This window comes from Mauremys reevesii, linkage group 2, assembly GCF_016161935.1.
Source record: "Mauremys reevesii isolate NIE-2019 linkage group 2, ASM1616193v1, whole genome shotgun sequence".
NCBI classification, from domain to species: domain Eukaryota; kingdom Metazoa; phylum Chordata; order Testudines; family Geoemydidae; genus Mauremys; species Mauremys reevesii.
The window spans coordinates 251,765,959-251,790,079 of NC_052624.1; the positions used below are offsets into that span (position 1 = coordinate 251,765,959).

At 41.9% G+C, this 24,121-nt stretch overlaps 2 long non-coding RNA genes across 2 annotated transcripts; both read left to right on the plus strand.

Annotated features, from left to right (window-relative positions):
* The first annotated feature begins 807 nt into the window (after positions 1-807).
* Positions 808-10,595, plus strand: LOC120398592. The gene is made up of 3 exons (XR_005594565.1): positions 808-824; positions 6,424-6,483; positions 10,534-10,595. It is a non-coding gene; the product is annotated as an uncharacterized LOC120398592 (long non-coding RNA).
* Positions 10,596-17,773: 7,178 nt separating this feature from the next.
* On the plus strand, positions 17,774-18,835 carry LOC120398591. The gene is made up of 3 exons (XR_005594564.1): positions 17,774-18,120; positions 18,216-18,374; positions 18,484-18,835. It is a non-coding gene; the product is annotated as an uncharacterized LOC120398591 (long non-coding RNA).
* Positions 18,836-24,121: the final 5,286 nt, after the last annotated feature.

Here is a 24,121-nt window from a genome sequence, read left to right on the forward strand (position 1 = left end):
TACTGGGTTAGACCAAAGGTCCATCTAGCCCAGTATCTTGCCTTTCAACAGTGGCCAAAGCCAGGTGCTTCAGATAGAATGAACAGAACAGGTAATCATCAAGTGATCCATCCTCTGCCACCCATTCCTAGCTTCTGGCAAACAGAGGCTAGGGACACCATCACTGCCCATCTTGGCTAATAGCCATTGAGGGACCTATCCTCCATGAATTTATCTAGTTCTTTTTTGAACCCTGTCCTAGTCTTCTCTGGCAAAGAGTTCCACAAGTTGACTGTGCGTTGTGTGAAGAAATACTTCCTTTTATTTGTTTTTAACTTGCTGCCTATTAATTTTAACCATTGGTGTAGCTGCATTAGCGTAAACCCCTGGTGTAGACAAGGAAAGTCATGATTTGCTCCAGTGGAATTTACCCCACTTGAAACCAGGATAGACTCTGCTAGTACAAATATCAGCTTGCTTTCTTCACAGTAGTAGTTTGCACTGATGCTGCTACGTTGATGGCTAAAAAAAAGTAACTAATTCCAAGTATAGACAAGACTCAAGAGTGCTTCATCCATCAGAGAAAACTAGCAGTTTATGGATTATTTTGTTGTTCTGATTATTTTGGAACAATGGACACAAATGGAATTTCCAACTGATTGTCAGTAGTGTCCCTTACTTATCAATGAGGCTTAATTAATGTATAGCACTGAGTCAATTTTCTTATTTTTATTTATAAATTCAGTTTCAGGATAGCAGTAAGGTCCAGATCCACAAAGGTGCATAAATGCCTAAGTCCCAGATTTGACTCTACTCCGATTCACAGAACTCCCACCAACCCATCGGTGAATAAACTCACTCTGCACCTAAGTTTTCAGGGTAAAAGTTCTCTTGGCATCCATGTTGCTCCCTTACGCTAGGTGTCCAGATGCCTATTTCTCCCAGCAAGCCCCAGAGTGATTCACAACTGTGGGGAAGATGAGCATTCATCTACCAATGTTGCATGTGGGGCCCAATTCAGTAGGTGTGCTTTGCTGCTGCCTATCTGCTCAGGTTCCATTCAAATACTGGCTGCCAGAAGAGGAAGTGGTAGTGCCACTTTATAACTTTTATACCACTGGCTAGCACGCTTGTCTGGGGTGTGGGAGATGCAGGTTCAATTCCCCCTCTCTCTGCCAGAGAGGGAGAAAGGATTTGAACAGGGTATGACTCAGGGCAGCCCTCACTGAGAATGCCAAGGTTAGGGCAGGCTGCAAAAGGGAGAGCTGGTAGTTAACACTGAAGTTAAACTCACCGACCAGTCACACACTGTACTTCTGATCTCCCACACTGGTTATCAAGTTTTTTAAAAAGAAATCATACAGCCCCCTTATTACATTCCAGTTTGCTGGCTCCTAATTAGCATCTAGGTCCAGTACAGTGAGAAGTTATTTAAAAACTCTGCTCACAATACAAAATGTTCTTCTGACCCCAAACGGTCAGCCACATTACCAGGTCAATATTAGTTTGGATCTTACCCTAAATATCACACTGCCAGCCAATCCTTTAGTGTCTAAAACTAAAGGTTTATTACAAAGAAAAAAAGAAAGAACAAGAAGAGAGTTATTAAATGGTAAAGTAATCAGCTACATACAGAAACTTCAACGTCTATACATCAGGTTCTTAGCAGTATTGGTGAGTTTGCTGCTTTAAAGTTCCTCTGGAACACATCCACAGGCTGAATGCGTCATTCAATCCTTTGTTCAGAGCTTTGTTTGTAGAAAAGTTACTCCACAGATAAGAAGTAGGAGTGAAGACAAAATGGAGAAGATGCAGCTACTTTTTGTAGTCTTTTGCCATGCGGCTTGTACTTCCTTTGTCCCAAACACAAGCTTCCAGCGCATGGCATGGCATAGAAAAGAGTTCTGTGTCCACAGGCATACCACATGCCTTGCTGATTCATAAGGTGTATTCCCTCATTCCTTTCAATGGGTTCATTGTACAGTTGATGACCCGTGATGGGCCATCAAACAGGATAGGCAGTGCTGATGCCAATTTGTCTGAGGGTGTCACCCAGAAACACAGCCCAAGTTTGGAAATACAGATGTAGCCTACATATCTATAACTCATAATACAAAGGTGATATGAACATAAACAGGATTATCATACTTGGCAAATCATAACATTTTCACAGATACCTTTCATGGCATATCTGGTCAGATTCCTTGCAATTTTATAATATTGGTGTCAACTATATCATAAAGTGTCTCCTATATTTCATACAGCATCACACAGGGGTCTGCCACCTCTTAGGAGAGGGATGTAACCACTGAGCTAGGGGATATCCTAGTGTGGGGCTTCCTCAGTCTCTCTTGTTGAAACTGTTCCACTACGGCTAAATAATGAAAGAGCGATTGATTTGTAGACTGGACCCTAGCTCTCCCAGGTGGGTAAACACTGGACTACAGAGTCATTCTTGCTTTCTGTCCAGCCAAGTGTCTATTTAAGTATTTATCCACAGTGGAACAGTCATGCCTCTCTCTCTCTGAGACGGGCAGGGCTTAGGACACACCATTCTCATCATCTTCCATTGGCTAGCTTAGGCATGGAGCCAACTACCATGCTGGTTTTGTGCATTGCATTCTAAGGCACCTCTCTTTCCCCATTCAAAAAAGTGTGTAGGACCCATAACTCAGCTTTGTGGATCACAGTATTGATCCTGTGTTTTCTAGGTTCCTAAAAGTTAGGTGCTGTGATTCTCAGCATTGCAAGCCCTAAATCCCTGAAGTCACAATATCTTTCATGTTTTTGTCATTCCATGCACATATTTCTCAGTAAAGAATGATGTGTATAGATGGATGGCAGCATTTAAGAGTCTCTCAGCTGAGTAGAAGTGAATCTTTCTGATGTCAGCAGAACTTATTCCCATGAGGGGTACTGGGACAGAGGGGCCAGGGTGCCATGGCCCTCCCACTTTTTACCACCCATAAGGGCAAGCGACAGGAACAGAGGGCAGAGAGAAGCAAGCAGGCGGGTGGGGCAGTGGGAGAAAGAGGCAGTGCAGGGGTAAGGCCTTGGGAGGAAGGGGTGGTGTGAGGGCAGGGACTAGGGGGCAGTAGCCATCCGAGGTCAGGGCTTCGGGGAGAATGGGTGGGACCATGGTTCGAGTGCTGGTGGACCCCCACTTTTAAGGAGCTTCTGCCTCCCTAATTCCCACCATTCTTGCATTTTAAGGACATCAAAAAGACATTAAGGAAAACTTCAGTAATGTAAGAGGTACTCATCACTATATCTGATTACAAAATAAATTTAATTAAAAAACAGTAAAAAATGCATTACTAACTCATGGAACAAATTAAAACATGCCTTAAATATAATTTTATTTTAAAAAAATTAACAAATAATCACAGTAAGTCTGATGGAGTACGCTAGACACAGGAAATATATCTCACTATGTCACACTTCCCATAACTGTAAATGATGCCACTGGGTACCTTAGGTCTAGTTTACACTAGAAAAGGTTTGCTGGTATAGTCATACTTGCATAGCTATACCAGCAAATCCTCTTAGTATAAACACACAGTATATTATACTGGCCAAAAAAAAAAAAGGGGGGGGGGTTCCTGGTTCCTCAAACAAAATAATCTATACTGGTGTCCTAGGGTGGCCAGCTCCAGAGCACCTCCTCTTGGCCTCAGGGTGGCCCTGTATGGAACCCTCTGCCTCCATTTCCCTCTTCCAGAGGCCTCAATAACACCACACAAGCTTTCAGAGTAGAAATATCCTTTTGTGAGGTTAATTTATTACAGAAGTCCCACAAGAAGTCTGATCTGGCTCCATCACTCACTAAGGAACTCTTATTGCCCCATCCTTCAAGGACAACTTGTTCCTGAAGCTCTCAAACCAGCTCTGCTCTTCTGAGCACTTTGTGGGTAGCTGCGTTTGTTTGTCTTTCTTTCTTCTCCTCTTCTAGGTTCTGAACTTTCCTTTGCCCTTAGGCTGTTTCTCATTTAACTCCCAGGAGCAGCCTTGTCCTTCTCATTATACCAAACTAGGGCACATCTGGACTGGAACAAGAGAGGTGGGACAGATTTAATTTAAGGGGCCATTTATCCTGTTGTGACTGGCACAGTTTAACTAAACTTTTCCAGTTTAACTATGTCTACACTACAGTTTTTGCTAATGTAGAACTACTGGGGGGAGGAGGGGAAAATCACATGATTAGCAGCACTGAAATACCAGCAAAAGTTTCTAGTGAAGACCTGGCTGTAGCAAGAGCTGATGTTTTGCTGACACCTCATCAGAAGTATGCAGTGTAGTTGTAGCTGTGTTGGTCCCAGGATATTCGAGACAAGGTGGGTGAGGTAATATCTTTCATTGGACCAACTTCTGTTGGTGAGTGAGACAAGCATTTGAGCCACATAGACCTGAAGCAGAGCTCTCTGTGGCTCAAAAGCTTTTCTCCAGTCTCAACAACAGAAATCTGTCCAATAAAAGACTCACCCACCCTGTATCACATCATCTGTTAAATTAAGGCACATGGAATGCAGCTTACCAATGGATAGAGTTACCACCTAGCTGGTATTTGACCAGCCTTGCTATACATTCAAGTATATAGTTTAAAATATAGAATCAATGCAGTCTGGAAAAAAATAATCTCAGTGAAGACAGGCACAAACAAAGCAGCTTGGAGAAACTCAATGAATGTAAGAAAATGATGTTATCAATCTCTCTAGATACTATAAGTGGTTGTTGAAGGAGATGGGGTTGTGGAGTTGCCTTGTGGTTGGGGGTTGGAGTTGCCGCGGGCTTGTCTTGTGGGGGGAGGGGTAGGTGCCAGTTTTCGTTTGTTGGTTGTTGTTGGTATTTTGCATTTCAAAAAGGTAGTAATCCTCAGGCCCTCTCAGAGGTCCAGAGAGGCCAGGGAAACTTCCAGCTTTTGAGGCCCCTATCCATAATAAAAATAAAAAATGATGACACATGAAAACAAAATAAGGCACCAAAAAAGAGTGAGACATAATTTGAATATTTTTTTATTTAATACATGCTTTTCTAGCCTTTTTCTGTGCAAATGCACTAATTATTGATAAAAGTATAGCTTTCGTGCAATGTCACAGTTGATATTAAGCATGGCAAGCCCAATCAAATGCTCTTGTTCCATAGTGGAACGGCAATAGTTCTTTACCTGCTTCAACACGTCCACATGAAGCCACTGATGCAGGCAAACTAACAAAAATACACAATGCAATTGTGATATTAGAAAACACCCCAGAGAATCCAAGTTTGAGTATTTCCTGAATCAATTCCTTTGGCTTGCAATCCAATTTAAAGTTTGTGGAATATATTCATTCTAGGAAGATGACCTCATCACTGAGATCTTTTGAGTCATATTAGATCAATTGTCATAGATTTTTCAAGTCTTCATTGGTCAAGCCCAACTTAAAACCTTCTAGAATTGCTAGTACTCGAGCAGCAATTTCCTTTCCAGTTTTTCTTGTGAAATTGTCAAGCAAAATAAACCCTTCTTCAATTGAAAATTTTGAGCTGTCTACAATCTTAACATATTGAATAACCATAGTAGTCTGTTCCTTGTGAGAACAATCTGGAGTGGCATCAACAATGATTGAAAAATACTTGACGTTTCGAATATCATCAAGAATTGTTGTTTGTACAAATGACCCACATAGCTCAATAAACTCATTTTGTATGCATGTGGAGAGATAATCAACTTGCATGCGCTTTTCACTCTCTTGCAATTCTTGAACATGTTTAACATGCTCTGATAAAAGTGGGTCATATTTGTGGAGGAGCTCAACCATGCCTAGAAAGTTTCCATTTGCATGATCACCAGTACGTTGACTGGAACCAAAGAAAACCAATCCCCACTCAGAAAGAAAAAGGATGACATTCAGGATGCGCTCAAGAAGTTTTTTTCCAGTTATTAGTTTCTGTAGAAAGTTCAGTCAAGAGTAAATTCTCAACTGAACTTTCAGCTGATGCTGCCCTACTGGCTGATTTCCATGCAACATTGTTTTCTTTGTGTGATGTTGAACTCTCATGATCGAATTCGGTCTTACAACTTCCTCCAGCCTCTGTTGATGCTCCATCCTGAGTGATCAGAGAGAACTGATGCATTTGCAGCACTTTTGTTCAAAATGAAGCAGGGTGCACTGTACAGAGATTATTTTTCCATACTAAAGCATAACTAGTCTCTTGTGCAGGTCTCACCATTTGGAAGAGTTTTTGTCAGCAGACAAGTAGGGAAAGCATGATTATCAGCATTTTGTGGAATGTTACTTGGAATTTCAAAACAACTAATTTGAATAAAATATTGCATTTGGGCAGCATTGCTCTTGTCAATAATTCCAATGTCAGTCACAGTAAAACCTTTAGTACTCATGAATTGCTCTTGCTGTGTAAGATCTACATCTTCCTGTTGTTGTTGACTTTCTTGATGGTACACAGGATCTTCTGCTGCATCTGTTACTATTGGCACATCTCCTTGACTACTGTCCTCACGTTCAGGTATTGGCATAGAAATATCACCTGTTGGAGTTGCGGAGTTTTCATTGTGGCATTGTTTGTTGGATAAGGTGTGTTTTCCAGTGGTCTGAGAAATGAAGTTATTGGCTTTGAGCACTTAACTGCTGCTTCACTCAGGCCTGGTCTACACTAGGCGTTTAAATCGGTTTTACACTAGGCCAATCCTTAAACATTAAACAGCAAAAGGCCTAAACACGATTTGATTTTTTCTCGGCTCTTTAGCTGTAAATCTCCTTAAACAAGTGCCTAACGCTCCCATATCGGTATTAACATGTGGTATTAGGTTAGTGTATCGGGTGTGGATAGTGGCGGGTCAGCCAACTGTGACGCTCTGGACGCAATCAGTGATTTGGCCTGAAAAGCCATCTGAACTTGATGGCCCAGAGGTTTACAATTTTTGCCTTGATCCTTCAGCGTGGTCGAAATTGCGATGCAAAATAAAAAAAGTCAATCAAGTCCCGGAGCTCCGCTGGATGAAAATAAGAAGCAGGCAAATTAGTCGCGGATCGGCTCCGTTACAGAAAACCGCTCGTTACAGAATTTTAAGAATTGAATCCAGAATTCCTTTTCAAAAACTCCCATAGCAGGGCAGCAGCGCACTGCAACGTGGGAGCCAACGGAAAAAAAAGCCAAAGAATCAAATGGACTGGCAAATGGAGAGGGACTGGAGGCCTGAATTCATCCTGCATCAGAAAATTATTTGCATTCTTGGCTGAGCTCCAAATGCTCCAAATGCTCAAACACAGGGTCCATGTCTCAGGGCCACACCCACCCACCCCCCACCCCCCCCCCACCCCCCCAGAGAAACAAAAAAAAATCTGACTACATTCTACCTTTACGCAATATCTACTGATAATGCAGATATGACGCGATAGCACAGCACTACACACCACACCTCACCATCATCCCATGCTGATGATGATGGTTATGGATGAATCATCATCTCATCATCATCATCAGCAGCATCAGCAAAAGCTGGAAATCCATCCTCATCATCCTCATTATCAGCCTAATTTTTCTGGTTTGATGGTGGATGATGTATAATATGGCTGGCATCCATCCTCATCAAGGCAGGGCTGAGCTCACCCCCATCCCCCCCCTCTTGTGTAAAGAAAAAGAAAGAGTTGCCCTGGACTAGCAGCAGTGGGCTGCCTCTCTTCTCCTACACACTGCTTAATGTCCTGTCTGGCTGGAGGCAGCAGCTGGGCTGCCTTCATTTCTTTCTTCTCAATGTGCAGTGTCTTCTTTTTATTATTTATTCATTACAATCACACAAGGGGGGGGGAATGCTACAGTAGCCAAAAAAAAGGGGAAAGAACGACGGAACAGGTGGGTGGGTTACAGAGCACCCCCTGTGAATAGCATACAGATCATAATTTCTGCAGGCTCTGACACTGTGCTCTCTATGTGGTACCTTTCTGGTATTAGGCAGCATGCATTAGGCAGCACTGATTCTATTAGGAGGAAGGACAGGAGATTCCAAGGATTTTTTTTGCCTGGATTCTGCTGATCGGCCAGGCAATTGACAGCAGCTAATAGTACAACAAACAGGTATGGGGGTACAATGTATAAAAAGTAACCAATAGCTAATGGCTGGCTTTGGCTGCGCCAGGGCGACCCAGGCAATGGTAAGCAGCACTGGTAGCCATGATGTAGCCTCAGTTCCAATTAGTGGTGGTTGGGATATTGTGCATGGCTGCCAACATCATCTCTCATCTGCAAAGCAAAAGCATGCATCTGTGTAGCTACTGCTGCTCGCCTGCTGCGCTCTGTGCATCTAGTACACATGAGGTGAGAAACGGCAACAAAACAAAAAAACAAGCTCATGCTATGCCATGCTATGGCATGCCCCAGCAAGGCACCAAAAAAAAAAAAAATGCAAAATGCTTGTTGCTTTCCAGGACTGGATGGACATTTACCGACCAGAACCAACCACCCAGAATATGATTTTTTTTTCCACCACTGGATCAGGGATCTCAAAGTTCCAAGGGGCGGGGCGGAGGGAATGGGGGGGGGAGGGGATAGCTACCCACAGTGCAACCCACGGCCCAGAAATCGAAATCGCACGGACCATGGACACACACCACATTTATTTAATTTAGTATGTGGCCGCTCCACCCGATTTTATAAATTCTGTTTTACAAAACCGGTTTATGCAAATTCGGAATAATCCCGTAGTGTAGACGTACCCTCAGTTGTTTTTGTCTCTTGCTTGCACCAGTTTCAAATCTCCTCTTCATAGTGATCTATCTGGTCAATATGTAGCCTATCCACACTTGAAATATTCTGCTGTAAATAAGTAGCTTATCTACACTTGTAAACTTCTACTGTAAACATGTACACAGATGCTGAATGGTACACAAATGCTGAAAAGACTTAAAACAAAGGAATATGAATTAAGAACACAAAATGAAACAGTCAGGTTATTATCCTTACCACTGAATCAAAACTCAAGCACACAAGGTATAATATAACAGGCTGAGCTGAAGACATATATATATATATAGTAAACACAGACACAGATGCAGAGAGAGGGGTAATGTCCAGAAATTTCAAATGTGCGTCCTCATGAAACTCACTGTACAAGATTGTCCTCACAAATTTTCACCTTGAATCTGGGCCTATAGACTATGAAAGCCTATGATGATGGCCAAGCTACCATGCTAGGGCTCCACCAACCAACCAGTCAGCTCTTTTAGCTACCATATAAAGATAATAATGAGGAATTCTCACACATAAATAATTCCTTAGTCAACTAGATGTAAAACTATAAAGACACTAAAATGCAACAATTCTCTACCTTTCAACACACATTTGATCCAGCACCAGCCACTGTAGTGGTTTGTTTATATAATCAGCTGATCTGAGAGGACACCTTCATCACGGTCTAATCCTGTGCCATCAGAACTGATATATTTTTATTAATATTTATGAACATTTTTAGCTCTCTAATATGACAAAATCTATATCAGTTAACAAAAAAAGTATGTCTTTTACCAAATCACAGCTCTTATTTACTTAAATTTGCAGCTCTAAGCTGAGAGAGTGTGTCATATTTTGGTCTGATAGGGATGCGCATAAAAACAAGTTGCAAAACTTATCAAATGCCAAAAAATTAACAAGTGTCTAAATTTGAGGCCCTCTTTTAATTTGAGACCCAGGCCAAATGGCCCCCTGGGCCCCCCCTCTGACTGGTCCTGGTAACCCTATCAACAGAATGCATGGGAAAGACAAAGATTCTTTCAAGTTGCTGTTAGGTAAGATCTATTATTTCTGGGAGTGGCTTCAAAAGGGCCAGGATTTAACTCCTTACTCTTAACCTACTTCCCAGACCAAAGCATTGTCATGTCATCTACCATTGAGAGAGACAGTAGAGCCATTTATAGTACAGACAGAAAGGTAGGATGACATTTATTTCTAAAAATCTATTAAATTAATTTTTTTAAATTGCAGTTACTTTGTAAGGATTAGTCTCTCAGTGAACCAGGTCAAATATGCTCATTGCAGAAACAGAGATATTTTCACTAACTGCCAGTTCTGCAAACTCAGTCTGGGATCTGCAAGTCAAACTGTTTTGTGGTTTTGTTTTGTTTGTTTTGGCTTTTTTAAACATACCACTAATTAAGATTCTGTAAGCTAAATTCTATCCTCATTTACATCTGTGCAACCAAGTTGTCTTCCAGGGTTTAGCACAAGTATAAGTGAAGGCAGAGTTTGGTATCACAATAGGAATTTAATTATAGTTACCATTGATAATGCATGTGCTGGAATATATAGTCAAACTCATTATCCCAGAGTTGTTTTGGTTCCGAAGGGCTAACAGGAATATATATATACATACATTCACACACACACACTGAATTTAGCACAAGTTGTTCATTTTACATAACCCTTTTGTAGAGTAGAAATGCGTTAATATTTTTATTTAACTACAGTGGTGAAAGTATAACAACAATTATAATAACTGTAGTTTTTCTTTCAAGTGTTATTATTCACATTACAACTTCTGCAATGGTTTTTAATGTCATTCAGAATTGAGGCTTCCTGTGCTCAGAAGAATCTCTTATTTGAACAAGAGGAAAAAAGAAAGTGCCTAAAGACTCTATCTGGTCCTCTCATGGAAAACTTTGAAATAAATTCTATTCAGAGAGCATTCTAATTATAGTCACATTGGAAAACTCTTAATGGAGTGGACATTTCTAAAGAAACAGATGTGCGACAGATTTCTCTTTTGAATGGTTGAATTTTTGAAGCACTTTAGAAGGAATCTGTTGAGTTCATTGTGAGGAGAGTACAGTTCTGTCAATGTTTCCTTAACTTTAAACTTGCTCTTAAGGGAATCATTAAAGTGTTTTCTGTGTTGTGTAGGAGAAGCTGTGGGTGATTTTGGAGCTCTTTTTTTGCTGATTATGTTGGATTGCTAAATAAAACAGCACTCTGAAAGATTTTAATGAACTTAGTGCTGGTGAAAAACTAGCCTGGCAGCCCTGCATATTGAGACCTTCTGTCTTCGTGGGTTCCTGTGTGGACAATATCAGAAGCTTCCCCTAACACTACCTTGCCACTGTGCTTCAATTCCCAGCCAGCAGGAGCACCTTGAAGGCTTTTGTTTGTGCTCTTTGTTTTGGTGGTGTTTGCTCTCGGGACTAAGAGGGACCAGACATCAATCCATGTTCTCCAAATCTTTCTGAACAAGTCTCTCATATTTCAAACTTGTAAGTAACAGCCAGGCAAGGCGTATTCGTTTATCTTTGTTTTCTCAACTTGTGAATGTTCCCTTTGCTAGAGGGAGATATATTCCTGTTTTGTTGTAACTTTGAAACTAAGGCTAGAGTGGGTACCTCTGGGTTCTTTGAATCTGATTGCCCTGTAAAGTTATTTTCCATCCTGATTTTACAGAGATGATTTTTACATTTTCTTTTTAATAAAATCCTTCTTTTATGAACCTGACTGATTTTTCCATTGTCCAAAGACCCAGGGGTTTGGGTCTTTGATCACTTTGTAACCAATTGGTTAGTATATTATTCTCAAGCCTCCCCAGAAAAGGGGGTGTAAGGGTTTGGGGTGATATTTTGGGGGAAGAGGAACTCCAAGTGGTCCTTTCCCTGTTTCTTGTTAAATCACTTGGTGGTGGCAGCGTACCAGGTTTTAACTTAAGCTGGTAGAAATAAGCTTAGGGGGCTTTCATGTGGGTCCCCACATCTGTACCCCAGAGTGGGGAAGGAACCCTGACACAGCCCACCAGCTGATTACCCTGACGGGTGGCGGGCAGCCCGCCACCCAAGTTGCCCACCACTGCCATGACCCATTCAGTCTCTGGCTTCTTCAGACACTGCTGATTATGTGCATACCTAAGCCGCAATGCTGCAAAGTTTTATGCACATGCTTAACTTTAAACATCTGCCTAGTGCCACTAATTCCAGTAAAGTTGAACATGGGGGTAAGGCTTTGCAGAATTGGGGTCCTATCCATTCGGAATTGGATAAGACCACAAAAGTCTTTGCACAGAAGCCATCAACCAACAACTTTCCATTACTGCCAGCCAGGAATGGTTTGGAATCAGCTATCTGGAAATGAAAGCTGTATAGTCTCATTGCCAATCACCTGAACCATCCAGTTCCCTTTAAAGTGATGATTTTTGCTTCCAGGAAAGAGCCGACTGTTCATCTGCTACCTTACACTGCTTTTTTTAATCACCAGGGAGATTTACATGAAAACAGAATCTTTGTTCTTTAAACATTCATCTATTCTCCTGTGGTTTATTCCCAGGCTGAGATCATAATCCTGCCAGGACAACACAACTAGTTGCTGTGGAAATGATTAAATTGCCAAAAGTAGATTATGACTTCAAGTGGGATAGAGACAGAACTAACAGATGAGCTCTTAAAAAATAAAGGTCCTTTCATGGAAATGCAACTACAGTACTCAAAAAACAAAAGAAAACAGTGAGATAGCATACATAATCATATCTGTTGCTTCAAAAGTTAATGTTTTCATTGAGACATCAGTGAGTCTTTAAGAGATCAAAGAAAAATAAAGAGTCAAATAGATTTGGCTTTTTCATAGAACCATAGAACTGGAAGGGACCTCAAGAGGTCATCTAGTCCAGTCCCCTGCACTCAAGGCAGGATTAAGTATTATCTAGACCATCCCTGACAGGTATTTGTCCAACCTGCTCTTAAAAATCCCCAGTGATGGAGATTCCACAACCTCCCTAGACAATTTATTTCAGTGTTTGCCCACTCTGACAGTTAGGAAGTTTTGTCTAGTATCCAACCTATACCACCCTTGCTGCAATTTAAGCCCATTGCTTCTTGTCCTATTCTCAGAGGTTAAGAAGAACAATTTTTCTTCCTGCTCCTTGTAACAAGCTTTTATGTACTTGAAAACTGTAGGTGACGGCTAGTGGCGTTCTGTTACTTTCTTTGTTGGGCCTGTCTTGTAGTAGGTGACTTCTCGGTACCCTTCTGGCTCTGTCAATCTGTTTCTTCACTTCACCAGGTGGTTGTAGACAATAGATCCTGTGATGTGGTCTGGATGAAAACTAATAAGTGATGGTCTGGCTCTTTCCCCTCACATTACAAACATGCTTTAGTCTCTCCTGTCTTAAAAAGCACACCATTGTCCCCACTTGCCTTTCCAACTACTGCCCCACCTGCTTTCTCCTTTCATCCTCATCCTCCCCTCCAACTTTCTGTGGGGATTCCACAGAGTTCTGTCCTTGGTCCCTTTCACTTCTCTCTCTACACCCTATCTCTGGGTAATCTCATCTGCAAACAAAAATTCAACTCCCATCTTTTCTGCTGATGATTCACAGATTTACCTCTGTACTCCAGCCCTATCTCCTTCTGTCCAAACTAAGCCTCCCTGACAGCTCCTTGTGGGTGCCTAGCTGTCAACTCAAGCTCAAAATGGCAAAAACAGAGCTTTTAATTGTCCCCTCCAAATTCTCCCTGCTACCTCCTTTCTCAGTCATTGTTGGCAACACCAACATTCTGCCTCTCACTCAGGCTTGTAACCAAACCATCTTCTGAGACTCAGACCTCTCATGATGAGACTATGTCTAAAAAATTATGCTTTTTATTTCAACATTACATCTCTAAGATACAGCCTTTCCTATCCCCCTATGCCAGTGGTGGGCAACTTCTGGCCCGCGCCGCTTCCTGCAGCTCCCATTGGCCAGGCATGGCAAAACTGTCTTGTAGCGTGCCAGCGGATTACTCTGACTGGCGGCATGCGGCCCACAGGCCACAGGTTGCCCACCACTGCCCTATGCAGCTAAATTTCTTGCCCAGGCTCTCATCTCATTTCTTTCTTTCTGCAACATGGTTCTCTCTGGCCTCAACAAATGCAGCCTTGCCCTGCTCATATCATAGGCACCAACTCTGTGGGTGCTCCAGGGCTGGAGCACCCACGGGGAAAAATTAGCAGGTGCTCTGCACCCACCGGCAGCCAAGCTCCCCCCCTCTTCCCCCACCCAGCGCACGGCATCCCCGCTCCTCCCCCTATTTGATATATAATCTATAGACTATAGTCTATTTGATTAAGCTGACACCTGGCTGAGGTGCTGACTAGCCTTTTGTCTCTGAGGAACTGGTTTGGGCTGCTGCCCCAGATTTGGAATATGGCTTAGTAACATCATGCAGTAGAATTTTACAGCTTTACACACTGTGTTGCCACGCATATTTTACTAGTACAGTAATGATCAGCAAATTACGAGTTCTCAAATTACACCTCACAAGGCATACTTTGTACAAAATTTATCACAGTTTTGTAAAAGTGGCAAACATAGTGCACAGACTGTTATCCCTCTCCTTGCATCCTTCCACAGCCTCACCTTTTCAAACATAAAGGCCTTGAAAGTGAAGACACGTAGCTTCCTGGCCTATCCCCACCCTACCTATCATCTCTCATTCACTGCTGAGAGGTTGACTTACATCTCCGATTGGCCCATGATGCTGGCCTCCATTGCCCAATTGTTAAATTTTCCAACAAGCACCTTTGTGGTTTCTCCCATGCTGCTCCTCACCATTGGGGGTAGGTCCCCATAAACATCCACAAAACTAATGCAAACCCCCTTTTAAAACTCTCCTTTGCTTTGATACCTACAAAAAAACTTGACAATAGTTAGACTTCTGGTGTTTTGAGACCATAGCCTATCATGCTGACCAATATTGTCCCATTGTTTCCTGGGACTTCCCCATAAGTCGGTCTGTATCCACTGTGACAGACCCAGACCAGTGGGGTACAGGAGTCTGGTAGATGGCAAATATACTGGTCACTAGTTTTCTGTTCCCTGAGTGACCAGAGCAGAGGCTGCACTAGAGTAATCAGGAATCTGCTAGAACCAATTAAGGCAGACAGGCTGATTAGATCACCTGCAGCCAATCAAGGCAGGCTAATCAGGGCACCTGGGTTTAAAAAGGAGCTCACTCCAGTCAGGCGAGGAGGAGCCAGAGGAGAGGAAGTGCGTGTGAGGAGCTGGGAGCAAGAGGCGCAAGGAGCTGAGAGTGAGAGGGTGTGCTGCTGGAGGACTAAGGAGTACAAGCGTTATCAGACACCAGGAGGAAGGCCCTGTGGTGAGGATAAAGAAGGTGTTTGGAGGAGGCCATGGGGAAGTAGCCCAGGGAGTTGTAGCTGTCATGCAGCTGTTACAAGAGGCACTATAGACAGCTGCAATCCACAGGGCCCTGGGCTGGAACCCGCAGTAGAGGGCGGGCCCGGGTTCCCCCCAAACCTCCCAACTCCTGATCAGACACAGGAGGAGTTGATCCAGACTGTGGGGAAGATCATTGAGGTGAGCAAATCTGCCAATAAGCGCAGGACCCACCACTCAGTCCTACTTCTTGTTCAGCCAATCGCTCAGACAAACAAGTTTGTTTACATTTGCAAGAGATAATGCTGCCCGCTTGTTTACAATATCACTTGAAAGTGAGAACAAGCATTCTCATGGCACTGTTATAGCCAGTATCGCAAGATATTTATGTGCCAGATTCACTAAAGATTCATATGTCCTTTCATGCCTCAACCACCATTCCAGAGGACGTGTCCATGCTGATAACAGGTTCCACTCAATAACGATCCAAAACAGTGCAGACCGACGCATGTTCACTTTCATCGTCTGAGTCAGACGCCATCAGCAGAAGGTTTATTTTCTTTTTGGTGGTTCGGGTTCTGAAGTTTGCGCATTGGAGTGTTGCTCTTTTAAGACTTCTGAAAGCATGCTCCAGACCTCGTCCATCTCAGATTTTGGAAGGCACTTCAGATTCTTAAACCTTGGGTTGAGTGCTGAAGCTATCTTTAGAAATCTCACATTGGTATCTTCTTTGATTTTGTGAAATCTGCAGTGAAAGTGTTCTTAAAATGAACAACATGTACTGGGTTAACATCTGAGACTGCTATAACATGAAATATATGGCAGAATGTGAGTAAAACAGAATAGGAGACATACAATTCTCCCCCAAAGAGTTCAGCCACAAATTTAATTAATGCATTCTTTTTTTTGTATGAGCATCATCAGCATGAAAGCATGTCTTCTGGATTGGTGGCCAAAGCATGAAGGGGCATATGAATGTTTAGCATATCTGGCATGTAAATACCTTGCAATGCCAGCTACAAAAGTACCATGCAAAGGTATTTCTAGTGAGATTGTAAATAAGAAGAGGGCAGGATTATCTCTTGTAACTGTAAACACACTTGTTTGTCTTAGCGATTGGCTGAACAAGAAGTAGGACTGAGTGGACTTGTAGGCTCTAAAGTTTTACATTGTTTTGTTTTTGAGTGCAGTTATGTAAGAAAAAAATCTACATTTGTAAGTTGCACTTTCATGATAAAGAGGTTTCGCTACAGTATTTGTATTCAGTGAATTGAAAAATACTATTTCTTTGGTTGCCATTTTTACAGTGCAAATATTTGTAATAAAAAATAACAATATAAAGTGATCACTGTCTACTGTGTAAACTATGTTGTAACTGAAATCAATATATTTGAAAATGTAGAAAAACATCCAAAAATATTTAATAAAAAATTCAATTGGTATTCTATTGTTTAACAGTGCGAGTAAAACTGTGATTAATCACGATTAATTTTATTGTGTTAATCACGAGTTAATTGTGGTTAATTGACAGCCCTATTACAAGTAAAGCATTGCTCTTACTGTTATAGTTAAATGTAGATTTTGGGGCTAGTCTACACTGGCTTTAATATGCCTTGTGTGATCGCAGCGCAGCACTGGGAGAGCTCTCTAGAAAAACCATCTCCACGAGGGGCGTAGCTACCAGCGCTGAGAGCGCGGCTCTTAGTGCTGGTGTACTCTCTACACTGGCACTTTACAGTGCTGAAACTTGCTGCACTCGGGGGGGTGTTTTTTCAGCGCTGTAAATTGCCAATGTAGACAAGCCCTTTGCTAATAATCTTTATAAAGACAGGACATGATGGAATGAATTAGGCTAACCCTTGTGCAAATACCCAATTTACAGGCAGTTTACAATCAGTGGCCTGGATTGTAATATACTCCCTTTTGCCCCTTGCCCTTTGGACATTCAAAGAATCTTCTAAAATTTTAACTGAACTTTCTCTTACCTGGGCTCTTTGCTCCAACCCTCCCTCTCCCTCAGTCTTTGCCCCTTGGCTTCACTCCACATCTGCCCTTCTTCCCCTTTTCTCCTCTGTCCTTTCCCCCCATCCACTTCACTTTCAATTTAGCAGATCCCCTCTTAAATAAACATAACTCTTCCCCCCCAAAAAGTCATGGTATTAACATGCTGTCTGCTGCCATCATATTGTTCACTCTGCTTGTGTGTTATATACCTTTTCCCTCACTGGCCTGTCTTATCTAATTCAATTATAAACTCTTTGGGGGCAGGGACCATCCACGACTCTGTGTTTGCACAGCACTTAGCATAGTGGGGTCCTATTCTTGGTTGGCCCTTAGGCACTACTGTAAAAAACATGATTAGTAACAACAATCATATGGGGATTATGTTTATGGTGAAGCTAAACGTGCTCTCTTGCTCAGAACTTGCAGTACAATTCAGCCTTAAGCATGGATGTCTTGGGAAGCAGGAGCAGTGTGGCTGCCAGCCAGTCACTGTTTAATACAAACTGTTTCCAAATGGTGTGAAGTGACTACCATGGGAGAAAGTATTCAGTTGCTTTCCAAATGCTTTTACTGCCCCAGCACTTTAAAAGGAATTGATGTTGTCAACTGGAAGTTGACGTAAAGCTCTTTGAAATGACTGGTACACAAGATACAATAAAAGCAATCACTTTCTGGGGGAGAGGGTTATTTAAAGAGCTAGGTACTATGCTAATTGATGGATCCAAATAGCTTATTATGGCATCCAGGTATAAGTGAGGTTGGAGTTATCCTCAGCCAGGAGCAGAAGGGTTTTGATAGAGAGAGCTCTAAGGCCTGAGCTGCTTTGGAAATTTACTCTGATTCCAGCAGCTGATGGCCAGTCATTGATATAGCTGCACCAATGCAAATCACATGACTATATGAAGAGAGCCAATATTTCTACCAGTGGAAGGAGCAGATTGCTGAGATCAGAACAAATTCCTTGTATACTCAAGGTTAAATGTAGCCAAGCTGGAAGAGAGGTCTTATGCCAAGATAAAGTAATCAACGGTGTAGCTGAGCCTGAGGAGGTTTGGGCTGGCATTTCATATAGGATTATTTTGGTGTGACCTTTTTGTTTATATTCCAACCCCAGGAGAGGAGATTTATATTGTGACTTCATAAAGGTGTGGCTTGTTCAGAATGGGACGGAAATGGCCCCTGCTGATGTGAAGAATAAGACTGGATGCAGCATACGAAGGCTTTGGAGGAGTTTCATATGTACTCTGGCCCTTCAGTGGCTCCTGGTTGCCCTGTAAGTGGAAACTTGCTGAGATTCAGGACAAGGGAAGGCTCCAAGGAAAACTAAGATATTTGAAATTAATTTATCAAATCCTAAATAATGTTTCTGTTTTGTCTGTTAGGTTTGAAGATTTTGAAGAAATATGAATAATGTACTTCCTGTTACAATAAATAATTTGGCTTGATGCTACTTTGTGGACTTAAGGTGTTTATGTTAATCTGGATCTTGGTTCTGCATTCCTTCTGTACCCCAAGCTTGCATTAATTTAGGCCTGCTCTACCCACAAAGTTGCACCAGTTTAATAAAAGATGCAGTGTTAAAGTGATTTAGTTAAACCAATACCAAATTCCATGTGGATACTCTTACACCTGGATTATATCTATTTAGATAGCATCGGTAAATGTACACAAACTAAGCAGATATAGCCAGATTTAAACCAGTATCACTGTGTGCAAAGAGGGATTTGCATTGGTTTAGCTAACTTGGGTTTTGTACTGATTTTTGGTTAAAACACGTGAGTTCTGCATTTAGATGAGGCCTTATGTGGGAGTTTTGGATGCGCAAGGATTGAAGGAGCCTGGGTGACAGATCTGCCAGGTCCTTGTGTTGCTGTTCTGATGGCAAACAGCTATCTGGTGGGAAGGATGGTCCATTGCATATAAGCAACATATACTGGTTTAGAAAATGCAAAAGGATTTGATCAGTGATGTGAAAGGGTACAGTCAGAAGGGAATATTGTGCCAACTTTTTTTTTGTTTTTGTTTTTTAACTTTTTCAAATGCTGCAGTTTGAGCAAGAGATCTTTTATTATCTGGGCAGAAGAAAAGTAGCAACAAACTCTTTTTTAGAGAGTCTTGGCTTTATTATTATTTTAGGAGGGAACAGCTGCAGAGTATATTAGTCCACAGATGCTAAGGCTGTCACCACACTTGCCTTGCCAATTTAAAAGAACCAGACAACTATTTAAATAGGAATAATATTTTGTGTTATACCACTTCTCAAAACAGATCTGAGTGTAGATACTGTGAAAGGAAGTTGCTAGGAAACATGCATGCTGCATTGGGCTAATTTTGCAGTTAATGTGCCTATCAAAGACAGAATTGTATCCAATTCCCAGCCTCTTTGTTTTACAAGAACTGAAGTACAAAATTGCAGCCAACATGCACCCCCCTTAAATGAAATGCCAGAAAATGCCTCAGAGGCCATTTAAAATCTAAAGCTCAGTCAGAACAAAATGCAGAGGAACAAAGACCATTCCAGGAGCCTTGCTGAAGGGTAGAAGTTAAGGTCCTGTTAGGATGACCAGATATCCTGATTTCATAGGGATAGTCCTGATATTCAGGGCTTTTTCTTATCTAGGTGCCTATTACCCCCCACCCCGTCCCAATTTTTCACAGTTGCTATCTGGTCACCCTACCTAGGTCCTGTTCACATTACTGATAAAATCAAGTCAACAACTTCTGTGCTCAGACAAGACGTGATCACTCATCTCTCTTACCATCTGTGACACACATAACTAGGTTATCAGTAAAGACCCTCTTCATGCTGTTCAGGGAAATCATGCTACAGCCTTGCTAACAGCCACCAGGTTTAAATGTAGTCATTGCTGGCACCATTCTTACCATGGTGAAGGCAGGGTTTAAGGTCCCATCTCTATTGCCGTTATAACCATATTGGATTTCCAGCAATGTTATGACATGGTTTGTTTCTGCCTGGGTAGACTTTAGTGTTATGCAAGCATGTTGGTTATGTTTTCTCTGCTGCATTAGCCTAGGCTCTTATTCAGGCATTGCCACTAACCACCACTCCTGAGTCCCATCAACACACAAAAACCTCTCACCTGAGTCAACTCATGTTTTCAAGCTAGGCTAGCTGGCACCACTGCTGGGGAGAGTTAGAGGCCAGGTACCACTTTCACCTGTGCTGGTAATTGGTCCACCTTGCAATGAGGACACAGGCTAAGCTACCCAAGTGGCAATAGTCCTCCAGTGCCCAGAAGAATGACAGACAAATTCCCACAATCCACTGGGAAAAAAATCACAGAGGGGATCACCCTCCTACAGCACAAAGACCCATGCAATGTGTTCCCAGAAGTCCTAGCAGTACACAGTGGGGAGCACAGAACTGCTGAGGACAAGGTAGCTTATGTTGGGCTTTGCAGAGTGGCTACGACCCCTGGAGGAGGCTAACCTGGGTGCTGATTGTCCAGACTCTCTTTGCAATGAAGATACATTTTAGAGCAGTGGTGGGCAACCTGCAGCCCACGGGCTGCACGCCGTCCGCCAGGTAATCTGCTGGCGAGCCGCCAGACAGTTTGCTTACCTTTGCACAGTTGTCCGCAGCTCCCAGTGGCCGGGATTCACTGTTCCCGGCCAATGGGAGCTGCGAGAAGCGGCATGGGCCCCAGGGACGAGCTGAATGCAGCTTCCTGCAGCTCCCATTGGCTGGGAACGGCGAACCGCAGCCACTGGGAGCTGTGGGTGGCCATGCAAAGGTAAACAAACTGTCTGGCAGTCCATCAGAGGATTACCCAGATGGGCCGTGTGCAGGCCGCAGGTTGCCCACCACTGTTCTAGAGACTAGTATCAAATGAATTGCATAAAGAGATCTATTTGCCAGTCACATGATATGGGACTTTTAAACTGAGAACCTGATTAAACTTAAGACCTGGAATAAGTGCTGATTGGGGATCATTATTCTTAGAACCATAGGGTCAGAAGGGACTGCAAGGGTCATCTAGTCTAATTATTAGAGCTGGTCAATTTTGTAGACTTTTTTCATTTAAAAAAATGATGAGTAAATAATGATATGGAAGTAGAGAAAGAACTGACAGCGATTTGAAGGGGATTTCATATTCAAAGAGTCCCCTTGAGTGAGAAAGAGACAGGCTAGCTGTAACCCTAATAACGCGAGATTTATAGAAGCGATGATTGTGTGAGGTGAGTGGGAAAGAACTGTATGAGAAGTTGTTGTGACCTTGTGTTAGATAAGTATGGAATGTAGACTATAGTCTAAATTGTTGAGGAAAATAAGATATCAGGAGGACATATGTATAAACAAAATGCAGCTGTCTCCCATTATTGTATGTAGCAAAAGGTATAAATGCTTGCTGTAATAATTGTTAACCTGGAGAGAGACCTGTTCCGCTCTCTCCCTCCATGCAATTGCTAGAGAAATAAAATATCTGACTTGCTGCACCCAACCTGAGAGTGAGAACTGTTTTTCTCCAACAATGAAGAGAATAGATCACTGAAACAAATCGATCTGGATTGTTTGGTAAGCTAGGCAGAAACAAACAATACAAGCTTTAATACAGGCAAATACAAAATTACACATCTAGGATCAAAGAATATAGGCTATAATTACAGAAAGGGGTACTCTATCCTGAGAAGCAATGACTCTGAGAAAGATTTGTGGGGTAATAGTGGAGGAAAGAACCCACTCTTACCCCCCTCCCTTGGAAGAGAAGCAAGAAGAGTGGAGTTGGAAAAATCATTTTTTAAAGAAAATTGTTATCTTGAATTTTTCATCAAAAACACATTTTTGAACAAAATTTGAAATTTTTTTTACAACTTTCTTATGGAAAAAAGCCAAGATACTGACCAATTCTATTTTAAACATAATGCAAAATGTGACAGAGAGGGCCAAATAATTATATAACTGTTCTACAGCCCTCAAAAAGATCAGACCTGTGGCACAGTTTCTTTAATAGGAGAATTCAATAGCAATTTAAAATTAAGTCAAGATAGTATGCATAACTATTTTCTGCTACCTTTCTGCTCTTTTATGGATGTACTAATTTAGTCATGGCTAGCAGGGTCCCTTGCTATGAACTGTGCTTTTTGTAGGCACAGTTGGCTGGGAATACTTGCCATTCAATCAGACTCTTTAATTTCTCCACTCATTTTTATAATAAAATAAACTAAAATTACCTTTCTCTCCTCATAAGAGAGATTGCATGGCTTTCTTGGGGAAGAAAACCATGTTCTGGATTACATTATTTTCTCTGAAGAAATATTTGTCTAATTAGGGAGATTCCCAAACCTGAGCTGGCTTTTGTAGGTGACAAATCTGAGGAACTGTCACAGATTGAAGTGTCACTAGAGGAGGTTTTGGAATTAATTGATAAACTCAACATTAACAAGTCACCGGGACCAGATGGCATTCACCCAAGAGTTCTGAAAGAACTCAAATGTGAAGTTGTGGAACTATTAACTAAGGTTTGTAACCTGTCCTTTAAATCGGCTTCGGTACCCAATGACTGGAAGTTAGCTAATGTAACGCCAATATTTAAAAAGGGCTCTAGGGGTGATCCCAGCAATTACAGACCGGTAAGTCTAACGTCGGTACCGGGCAAATTAGTTGAAACAATAGTAAAGAATAAAATTGTCAGACACATAGAAAAACATAAACTCTTGAGCAATAGTCAACATGGTTTCAGTAAAGGGAAATCGTGTCTTACTAATCTATTAGAGTTCTTTGAAGGTGTCAACAAACATGTGGACAAGGGGGATCCAGTGGACATAGTGTACTTAGATTTCCAGAAAGCCTTTGACAAGGTCCCTCACCAAAGGCTCTTACGTAAATTAAGCTGTCATGGGATAAAAGGAAAGGTCCTTTCATGGATTGAGAACTGGTTAAAGGACAGGGAACAAAGGGTAGGAATTAATGGTAAATTCTCAGAATGGAGAGGGGTAACTAGTGGTGTTCCCCAAGGGTCAGTCCTGGGACCAATCCTATTCAATTTATTCATAAATGATCTGGAGAAAGGGGTAAACAATGAGGTGGCAAAGTTTGCAGATGATACTAAACTACTCAAGATAGTTAAGACCAAAGCAGATTGTGAAGAACTTCAAAAAGATCTCACAAAACTAAGTGATTGGGCAACAAAATGGCAAATGAAATTTAATGTGGATAAATGTAAAGTAATGCACATTGGAAAAAATAACCCCAACTATACATACAACATGATGGGGGCTAATTTAGCTACAACGAGTCAGGAAAAAGATCTTGGAGTTATCGTGGATAGTTCTCTGAAGATGTCCATGTAGTGTGCAAAGGCGGTCAAAAAAGCAAACAGGATGTTAGGAATCATTAAAAAGGGGATAGAGAATAAGACTGAGAATATATTATTGCCCTTATATAAATCCATGGTATGCCCACATCTCGAATACTGTGTACAGATGTGGTCTCCTCACCTCAAAAAAGATATTCTAGCACTAGAAAAGGTTCAGAAAAGAGCAACTAAAATGATTAGGGGTTTAGAGAGGGTCCCATATGAGGAAAGATTAAAGAGGCTAGGACTCTTCAGTTTGGAAAAGAGAAGACTAAGGGGGGACATGATAGAGGTATATAAAATCATGAGTGATGTTGAGAAAGTGGATAAGGAAAAGTTATTTACTTATTCCCATAATACAAGAACTAGGGGTCACCAAATGAAATTAATAGGCAGCAGGTTTAAAACAAATAAAAGGAAGTTCTTCTTCACGCAGAGCACAGTCAATTTGTGGAACTCCTTACCTGAGGAGGTTGTGAAGGCTAGGACTATAACAATGTTTAAAAGGGGACTGGATAAATTCATGGTGGCTAAGTCCATAAATGGCTATTAGCCAGGATGGGTAAGAATGGTGTCCCTAGCCTCTGTTCGTCAGAGGATGGAGATGGATGGCAGGAGAGAGATCACTTGATCATTGCCTGTTAGGTTCACTCCCTCAGGGGCACCTGGCATTGGCCACTGTCGGTAGACAGATACTGGGCTA